This window comes from Telopea speciosissima, chromosome 10 (genome assembly GCF_018873765.1).
Source record: "Telopea speciosissima isolate NSW1024214 ecotype Mountain lineage chromosome 10, Tspe_v1, whole genome shotgun sequence".
In the NCBI taxonomy this organism is placed as follows: domain Eukaryota; kingdom Viridiplantae; phylum Streptophyta; class Magnoliopsida; order Proteales; family Proteaceae; genus Telopea; species Telopea speciosissima.
The window spans coordinates 53,276,842-53,287,072 of record NC_057925.1 but is presented as its reverse complement, the minus strand read 5'-3'; the positions used below and the strand labels follow the sequence as shown (position 1 = coordinate 53,287,072).

At 37.6% G+C, this 10,231-nt stretch overlaps 1 protein-coding gene across 1 annotated transcript in view; it reads left to right on the top strand.

Moving 5' to 3' along the window:
• Positions 1 to 8,763: 8,763 nt before the first annotated feature.
• Positions 8,764 to 10,231, top strand: part of LOC122641899 (DNA repair protein XRCC4) — a 36,269-nt gene continuing 34,801 nt past the window's right edge. The window contains exon 1 of the mRNA XM_043835222.1: positions 8,764 to 8,777. The gene's annotated coding sequence lies outside the window, so the exon portion shown is untranslated. The remainder of the gene's footprint in view (positions 8,778 to 10,231) is intronic.

Sequence of the window (10,231 nt, the reverse complement as noted above, 5' to 3'; positions counted from 1 at the left end):
CTCCCAAAGTGTCCGACTCTGGCTTTTATATTTATTTTTTTTATTATGTATATATAATAATATCAGGTATTAACGGCGTCAATTAACGGCGTAACTCACTAAACCCTAAAAGGGCCCGCTTTATTTTCAGATTTTCTTTCCGCCAAGTTGTGCGTTCGTCCGACGTCCGTTCAAATCTTGTAGTTAGATCTTTTGTCGGAATTTCTTATTGGTGACAAATACTAATTAAATGACAGTAATACCCTTTACTAACCAATAATGCAGGGTTCGATGGTTCATCCTATACCGGTTGGACCAATACCGAATTTTTTGCGGGCCTTCTTATACCCTGACTGGTTTTTAAGGCATTAAACCAATAACATTTGCTGGGCTGCTTATCATCTCATATTTTTAGAGGTAAGGTTAGATAGGCCAGACTATTTATGGGGATCATGGTTTTAAAACTTGGAATTAGATACAAAATCAGTCTCCATTGATTCCAAGTCAAATCACCCCAAAATCAGCTTAGAATCAGTTGGATTCAATTGTACTTACCAAACTCGATTTAACTCGATCAGACTCAGTATGTGTAAAATCAGATTTAATCGGGATGAGCAATGGTGAGCTTCAAGTCACTCATCCAATCAAACAATTATCCGAGTTTTAAACCATGATGAGGATGGGTCAAGTTTGATACTGAGTTGAGTCAAATGGCAGCCTTCCCAATAATTTGTTTGTAACAATCCCAAGGGAGAGGGTTGGGTATGTTGTTAGTTTAGTAGTTTTCAGTAAGCTAGCGACATACACCAATCACAGTGTTAGACACAAGAAGGCAAGGGAGAGAGGAAGACACATGTTGGGCACCCTGACGACGTGCCCACTCTTTTCTCTAACCCTAAATACCCTTGTTCTTACCCGACTATGCTAATGTAGGAGCGTATTAATAGAGTTGACTTTGGATTGAATCACTGAGCCCGAATACTATATCCTTGACTATGGGTGTCAAAAAATCAAAATTGATCTAATTGAATCAACCAATCATTCTATATCGAACCGTCGATGTGACATCAATGTCCTCTGTGTGTCTTGTAACTCTTGTTGAGACACTTCATTTGTAAATTGCAACTATACTATAAATAAAAGCCAAAGGAAATGGTTCTCTATATGGGATTTGGGTTTCTCAGTGGCTAAAATACTGTCGTTAGTATTACATGGTTGCTCTCTCTCCGGATGTCAACTTGGAGGCTTTCTTTGATGCACCCCAAGTTGAGACATCCTTTCAAGTAAAAATGAATTATTGTGACGATTTATGTCGTTTTGGCTTGATGTGGAAATGTTTCGACTTTGTGTCAAAGAAAGGACCGTCATGGTGTCCCCCATCTTTATCAAGCGGATCATCAACCGAATCCACTGCTTCATCGACTGGATTCGGATCATCAACTGATGGACCTGCTACCTTTGCTACTTGTGCTACTGGATTGACTTAAGTGACTACCGGTACTGATGGATCTGGTTCTTCGACTGAATCAACAGGATCATAGTAATAAGCTTAGCAGTCTGTAGGATTTGCTTCAATGGATGGATCAAAAGGTTAGGCGTATTGATTGCTTTCTTTAGGGAAAGCGAAGCGTCAAACTGAAACTATTCCAATAATTGTACAAGAACAATAATGAGAAAGATGGGCCCCTCACTCAGTCTTGGATGCCAATCAGTGGCCTATTTACCGAATCATGATTCGTTTTTAGTCCTATTGTTACAAACGAATAAGACGGTGCTGATTCCGATGTATTATCTTTCTATGACATTGAGTCTACCTTTTGACTTCGTTTGTGATTTTTTCGGTCTCAGGGGAGTTTACTCGACCCATTCCCCAGTCTCCCGCACTGCTCAAGTAAGTGTGCGACTCTGTATGAGGACCTCCTTCCCTTCTGCCCACTCTCCGTTCACACGGTTCTCAAAGCAAAGGAGGAAGGGTGGGCAGCAGGTATCACGAGCCCTCTGTCCCACACATCTATCCCGAAGCAAGTGTAGTTCACCGGTTCCACCGAATGCTCGGCCATTCTCCAGTAAGAGAAATTGAAGTTTCATGATGCTCTAATGGGGGGATAGTAGGGACCGTGTAAATGTTAGATTTAATGCTTTCCATTTTATTGGATGTTTTCTAGATTCCTTTCCCTTGTTCTTTGGTGGATACGGTAATGAGGAAATGAGAGTAAGAGGTGTAAGAAAGAGGGTAGGAGGTGTAATCTAAAGGTAGGAAATGCAACCCTTTAGCTGTCTTTAGTTCCTTTAAAGTTCATTTAATTAGTAGTTCAAGTAGTGATTCCTTTTAGCTCTTTAGTTTAGTTGGTTCTTTAGTGAGTTCTGTAACTAGTTTTAGTCTTTGTAGCGCTAATAAAAGCAAGGCAGTCTAGCTGCTGTTCCAAAGCTTTCATGCCACCTATAGGGGGAATGAGATGCAAACAACGGGCAAAGGAGCAGATCAGGTTGTTTATTTACTTTTGTACTAGCGTGAGCGTACTTGTGTGCTCCTTATGTCCATTCACATAGGAAGGAGAGAGATAGACACATGGAAGCACCCGCAGAAACAATAGAATGTAGATGATATAAGTTAAACCCAACCAGACCCAACCAGACAGTCTAAACTCTAAACCAACCCAGATTTTGGGTCGAGAGGGAATTGGAAAATCCTAGGTGTAGAAAATGATGCAGGCTTGATGGCGCCCAAATTATTTCAAGTTTGTTTTCTTTATCAGTTTGTTTGAATTAAAGTTGGAAAGTTGGAAAGTTGGAGAACGTTCAACTTCTTAACCAACCTTCTTTATTTTTTATTCAAAGTGATTCTAACTTCTAAGTAAGAAAGTCAACACGCATGGTCGGTCGTTCTATCTCTTTTTAATCTATGTTTCACGCACGGGTATTTATTTGGCAGTTGGATAAAGTGAGGGTGTGAGGTTAATTTCGTACATTTAATAAAACTACAGAGATCTATTGGTCCGTAGTCAAATCCGTGAATTTGACGCCTACCGCCTACTCCGTGTGATGTATATGATGTTCCAGTTCCGTCTCAATCAAATCAAACGGTTTTAACAAGAGACATCATATACGGAGGGTGATACACTGGATAACAACCTATCCACCTTTGGATTGGAATATTTCCTTGGATAGATGGTTGGTTGGAAGCTGGATGTATTGCAACCGTGGACCAACACCATTATGATTGTGCCTGCTATGATTTATTGCCACTAATGATAATGCCACATTACTGTTTTTTTATTGACCAAAGCAACATTTCCCCCTTCATTGACTTTTAAGTAATCCACTTTTTTTTTTTATAAGATAATTAATCCACTTGAGTCATTCTTACAAATGACATTTGAAGTTTGAAGTTTGAAGTTTGAAGTTTGAACTTCCCCTCTTAAGATAAATCAAAATAGAAATTTTGGGCTCTCTTGTCAAGAGGGAAAAAATGTGCAATTTTTGTTCAATTTAGAGTGTTGATAATAATATGAAAATATAATATTTTGTGGATTCAATTTTTTGTATGTGAATTTTTTTATGGATAAAGTTTTTCTCCATCAAGTGTGACTAGGGTACCAAAATGTGCTCTTCTATTTATGAATGGTTGAATATATCCTCCACTGTTGCGCGAAAACCCTCTCTCATCTATCCAAAAAGTCGTGATCAAAGGATTTCCCTTCATTGCGGCTTAAGGAAAACTCGATCCTTCTTTTATCATCTAGTAGATATCATTGTTCTTGATGTTTAATAGTCTCTATCATTGACTAAAGAGGATTGTTACTCCTAATAGGTCCCGTGGTTTTTTCCTTTTACTTTAAAAAGGTTTTCTAGATTAACAATTTTTATTATTTAGTGATTATCTTTAATTATTTATTTGTGTTATTGATTTTGTGCATATTTAATCTATTAATTTGCACATATGTAGGAAATGGTTTATTTTTCGCTACAAAAAATTCATTTCAATTCTTCTCTTCTCCCTTGACGATGAGGGCCCTTTCACGTTGGGAAGTTTTCTATGCTAAATTGGATTATTCTTTTATAGTTGGCTCGAGGGGAATCATCATAAATTTCTGGATTTGGTTAATTCAACAATTAAAATTTTCAAAATAGTAAAACACTTGTTCTAAAAATTAATCAATTTCTACAAAATTAGGTTGAATGAATTTATGTATTCGTAAAATTGGATCCAGGAACATCCAAAGAAAGGTGGGATCTAAGTCTTAGTAGTAACTGGAGATAATATTTTAGTTCATTGGGAGAAGATCGGCATAATTATTAATACAAAATCAATAGAGAAAGAGACTTGCAATCCTATGGGTGCACGATGGCACAAGAGAGAGTGCCTCATTGTTTGTATACAGGAGACCTACATGGTCAGGAAGATGATTGAGTGTGACGGTGCGTACAACCTTTTTCCCAAATACTTATTAGGGAGAATGTTCTCTGTGCTGCAGTGCAGCCTACGCCCAGGCACATGGGCAGCCTATGCAGGGGGCAGGGTGGTCATTACGCCCACCCCCATGTGTCTGAACGCAGGCTACGCTGCGGCATAGAGAACAACGCCCCTACTTATTAGGGTCATAGATAAAATGAGTTTGTGCATACCCCATTTTAAATCTGATATTTAAAACTATTTTTTGTTGCATTACTACATCATCATATTCTTAGTATGATATATTTGTTTAGTTCAACCTTCAAAACCAATCCTGTTAATCCCACATTGATTGTAAGTGAAAAAACCTCTTTTCTCATATATATGTGAACCTTTCTCTTTTCAGATTGGTCTTTTAAGATGAAATTTTATATGGTATCAGAGCAGACGTTCCGTTTGACTCCATCCTCCCCTTTCTATTCCCCCCATTTCCGTCCGGCTCCATCCTCCCCTTCTATTTTCATATGAACCCCTTCTTTTAACGGATCCCTCTTTTGAGATGGAGATTAAATTTAGCTATGTCAACCATTGTAGGGTTTCATAATGCATTGGTATTGACAAGAAAAAGAAAAATGATAAATTTAAATCCATGTGTCCAACTAGATGTCCAATTTTGATTGTGATTTGATTATGGCAGCATATCTGATTCATTAATTTTCCTTAAAGATATAATAAATCAATGAGGGTCCATCCTTATGTCATGTAATCTGATGGTATAGTGATTAGTATGAGGCTCGTGGTTGTCATATTGACTTCTTTAACCTTGCTAATTAATATTTTTATTAATTGTTATCATATAATAAAATATAACCATAATATAATAAGGGAGAAAGAACGTTACATGGTCGATCCCGACATAGGGCCATGCGAAAAGACAGCTGCACCCCAAGAATTTCCGCCTTTCCATGGGGGTGCAAAGATCATTTCACGTGGCCCTGTGTCTGAACGCAGGGGCTACAACCAAATAGCGTTTTCTTTCCCATATAAATTTGTTTTTTGGGTAAATAAAATGACCATTATGAAAGAACCAAATGCTTGTCTGGTTTGCCATTTCAATTAAGTGTTGTGTTAATTACTGATTATTTTAACAAATTACGTACTAAAATAATGAATTTTACAATTATTTTATTAAAATAGACCACCGACAGATACTCATTCTATCTCAGGGAAATGAATGAACATAATCATCATCATTCACCAAGCAACATAAGTTTGTTATTAAAAAATTCATTAATAATTCAGTTTATTTTGGAAAGTAATTAAAATATGTTTAATAATTAAGCATATGATAATTAATACAAATATAAAATGCCCAAAAGATCTTGCCGATGGAAAATGCCTAACGGTTGAGCATCTGCCGGCTTGCTCTTTTGTTTCTTTTTGGCATTTATATATTGCTTTAACTTCTTTTTGGGTTTTATGCCCAACCCCTTTGGAAATGGTTGGTTATTGGTTAATTAGCTTAATGAAAATGATGACAAGTCACAATCTGTCGCTAAATCTTGATTAATTAGTAAGGATGGACCACATTATCACTCAACCGATGAAGAGTCTTAATCTTATATTTAGTGTCCTGTGGATGATCAGACTCCCACCGAACTTAGATGTAAGAGGTTTTGCGATTATCATATGTCGTTCGAGAGACTTTTGATGATATTATTTAAGGTGTTGTTTGGTGTCTTGTAGTTGATTACAAAAATTTTCTTCTTAGGTTTGAAAATTTTATTTTTTTTCTCTTTAATTTCTCTTAGAATCAAACATACATAAAGATTCATATAGCAAAATCCCATACTTATTGGTACCACCGGCCAATTGATGGAAATGGATTGACTACCAGAGATATTCGTGTTACTTCGTCTACAATGGTGTGTACATGAATGTTTGAGTTATATCGAGTACTTGGTAAATTATGGACCGCCTTAGATCTTTGTTTTCTAAGAGGGTTGATCTACTTTGCAACTATGAATCAAAACGTGAACACCTTGTACAAATATGTAATTTAATAAAGCACAACAAACGTGCTAATACTTATATATGTAGTGGTGGGCCTTCTGTTGTTGAATTAATGCAAGCTTTTATTTTATGGGGAAGTTTTCTGTGTCCGAGAGCGTGGCTCCTATGTTTACGTGAAACCCAATCAATACCTCCTTTTGGTTCAATCTATAGGAGACAAGGAGGTCATTTAACACACACACACGCAGGCGTGAGATCCATGCAACCCCGTCAGGAAAATAAGGTTTAACTTCGCAGGCCGTTGAGCACAACATAATGAAGAAGAATTTGTATAATTTCAAATCCTTATTCTTATTGAAGAGAGACATGGAAAGTACAGTGTTAAATAGCCATGTTACTAGATTTATATAGAGCTAAAAGTCTTTTACCTAAAAAAAAAAGTACCAAAAGTTAAAACTTAGAAGTAGATTTTAATAACCAGAATCCGGCCCAAACTGTTTAGAGTCGATTTTGATCTAAATCAGATTGGAATTGACATGAATCAGTCCGCTGCAACTGAGTCTAAGCTATTTTAGGGTGAAAATACGATCGGCTCATGAATCGATCTGTTTCAAGTTAAAATACAAAAAAAAAATCAAAAATCGGCCAATCCAATTCTCATTCAGATAGTAACGATTAGGATGGATAGAAATCGAGATCGCTATAACCCGATTCCGACCTGAATCAGCCGATTCACCAATCCCGATACTTGAAACCAAGCTAGAAGTGTCAACTAGGCTGGGTTGGCTTTTGGCGAATTGATGAATTCTGGACTAGGTTGCGGATTCTCTTGCTTCTTTGGGTGCCTTTTCTTAATCTAAATGTATTTGGTTTTCCTCTTCCCCTTCTTGCATTTCTTTAGCTCTCTTTGAAGATTGTGCAGGAACTTTGTTTGGAGATAATAAAATTTGTTACCAAAAAAAAACTAGGCAAAGCTTGTGTGGCCCATTCTGTGAATTCTGATGTAGTTAAGGAGTTAAATCGCATGATTTAGATCAGATTGGACTTTAACGATCCCTAGTTGACTTTACTGTATCTGGTTGAGTTTAAGTGGGATCATGGTCTGAGGAATCGATATCGGGTCGGTGGAGATCGATACCTCCACCAATCCTGTATTGGTGGATCGGTATGGACAGCGGTAAAAAATACTTTTTCAAAGAAAATAGGGATATATTTGTCCGATCTAGATTGATACGGACCCATCCGAATCGGTATTGTATCTTGGCCGATACCGATTACTAAACCCCTGAGTAGGATAGGGGATTAACAAACTTGGTCAGTCATTTTTTTCTTTCATAATTTGGGGTGGGGAGTCAGGGGGAGTGAAGGAATTGGCATCATATTGGTGTTTGATGTATCAAGCTCCACTAATCCTGAAGGGAGAGTTGCAGAGGAGGTTCAACGGGGCGGGGAGTTGCAGAGGGAGGGAGATGGCCGGGTGAGATAGGGGCGAGGCTGAGGGTGGTGGGCTCTCATCTCCAACTGATCACAGTCGAGTTTTGTTATAATATTAAGGGAAAAAGAATGCAAACCGGTTACATGGTTCTTGCACCCAAGCACAGGATCATGTGAATTTACTATTCAGTCCCCAGTAAAATAAAAAATACCATTCAGGCAGATCACCCGTGCGTGCTCTCATTGACCTTGCTGATTCAAACATTACATGACCAACAATCCCTGGTGCTAATATTAATTAGGTTTAGAAACGGTAATAAATAGTTGTTACTGAACCATTAGACGGAATTTAAACCATTTGTAACAAACCGATTGAAATTTCAACAAAACACGGAAGGTCGATCAAACCTCCACTAATACCTTATGATGGTAGATACTATACAGGAGTGAAGTTTGGTCCTGTGAACCTGAGCCCACCCTAAGCCCGGATAGGACTTGAGTTGGGCTTTTCAGTCTGCAAGGGGGCATGGGTTGGGAATTTCGAGTTTGAGGCCGGGCCAGACTGGGCCTGGACTGAGCCCGCCTTGACCCTGTTTTGATATAATTATTACCTAGCGAATTTTGATTTAATGTTTATTACCAATGAGTAAGAACCCATGCTTAAAAAGTACATTCGTTAATCTCACTATTTCCCAAAAGGAAATTGTTCTGGTTCCTTGCAAGGATATCACATATATAGTGGTGTCTCTCAAAAGGGGCATCAATAATTTACGATCGTCCCATGCATTGTTTTCTTTATAATTAACTAAATAAATCAAGGAGATATGATTGATGCATGGTGCCCTTAATCAAATAGTTATAATCCTTGTTATGATAGTCTTAGGTATTGGTATCAGATCGGTCATATCGGTCATATGTGGTCATCTGTATTATTACTGATAGTGATCAATACTGATACGTATCATTTTAGTTGAATCGAAACAATGTCTTTTGAAATGCATTGATATTGTATCATTGTCAACCTTAATCGATACTTAATCCGATACCATGGACTAAAACTATGCTCTGGAGTAATTCTTACATGTTTTGTTATTCCATGTATTTTTTGTTGGAATAAATGTTTATAAGGAAAAGTTTATTCTATAGAAAAATTCTTTGATTTACCTTTTTTTTTTTCTAAGCAATTTTATTTAGGCAAAAATTATGCAAGTTTGGTGGATTAGTCCAATGTCTAGTTTGCAATGCCGCCTCACTCGTGTAGGGAGTTATGTCTTCGCCACAATTGTATGCGAGCGTTACCCTTTTTTTCGGTAAACAAGTCTATGTGAGCGTTACCCAAGCAAAGTATTTGAGTATTGGAACCAATAACCTAAATCTTGCAAGGTAATGTTGCAAGCCACCCAAGAGTAAGGGGCCATTGGCAAATAAAGGATTAATAGTTACAACTTACATAGATCCTTTCCTCATTTTACGTCTAAAAGAATTTATGGAACACAGGCATAAGGACTACAGGTAGGAATGTAAATGGATAGTTGAAAGTTTGGTATTCAATTTGTATTTGTATCTGTTTAGAGGAATTCATATTTGAAAAAACTAGTTTCAAAAAACTTATAATATTTGTTGGCCAAATATTTCATACACGGCCATGCAAGCATACACGGTCGTGTCCCCTCTCACAAAAAATAAGAAAAGTCATAAATCTCCCACCCATATTTAATGCCTCAAAACTCCCACCCTCTCACATGCACGGTTTACACAGTCGTATATGAAAACTTCCCCTATATTTATTTGAAAACTAATAAAATGTGGATATAAATATTTCAATTTTAGATCAAATATATATTACCCAACTTGTTTAGGTTCAATATAAAAATATGATTAAACAATAAAATAGGGAAAGAAAACATCATCCGGTCGCACAGTGCACACCATCCCTGTGCCTAGACACAAGGGCACATGAAATGACCGCCACACCCCTGGTCATTTCTATCTTTCCAAGGTGTGTTGTGGTCATTATGTGAGTCCTATATCTGGGTGCAGGGGCGGCATGCATTACACGACCAAGTGGCATTCTTTCTCGCAATAAAATAATTAAATAATAGGAAAAAGAATAGTGAGAGGCACTGCGACCCTTGTGCCTAGACATAAAAAGGGCATGAAATGACCCCCATGAAAACTGGAAAGCTCACCCTGTTGAAGCTTCCGTGCACACTCCCATTGGCCACAAGGCCATAATGCCTTAGGAACCTCTCCCTTAAATAATCAATTAAATAATTCAATTTCCTCCTTTAGCCTTAATGAAAAGTCTAGAATCTCCATCTCGGAGGAGTCTGAAGAGCGCGTGAGAGGGGCAGAATAAAGAAGAAACTGCCTTTTATGGGAAGCGGACAAATCATCTTCGATTTATCGCAA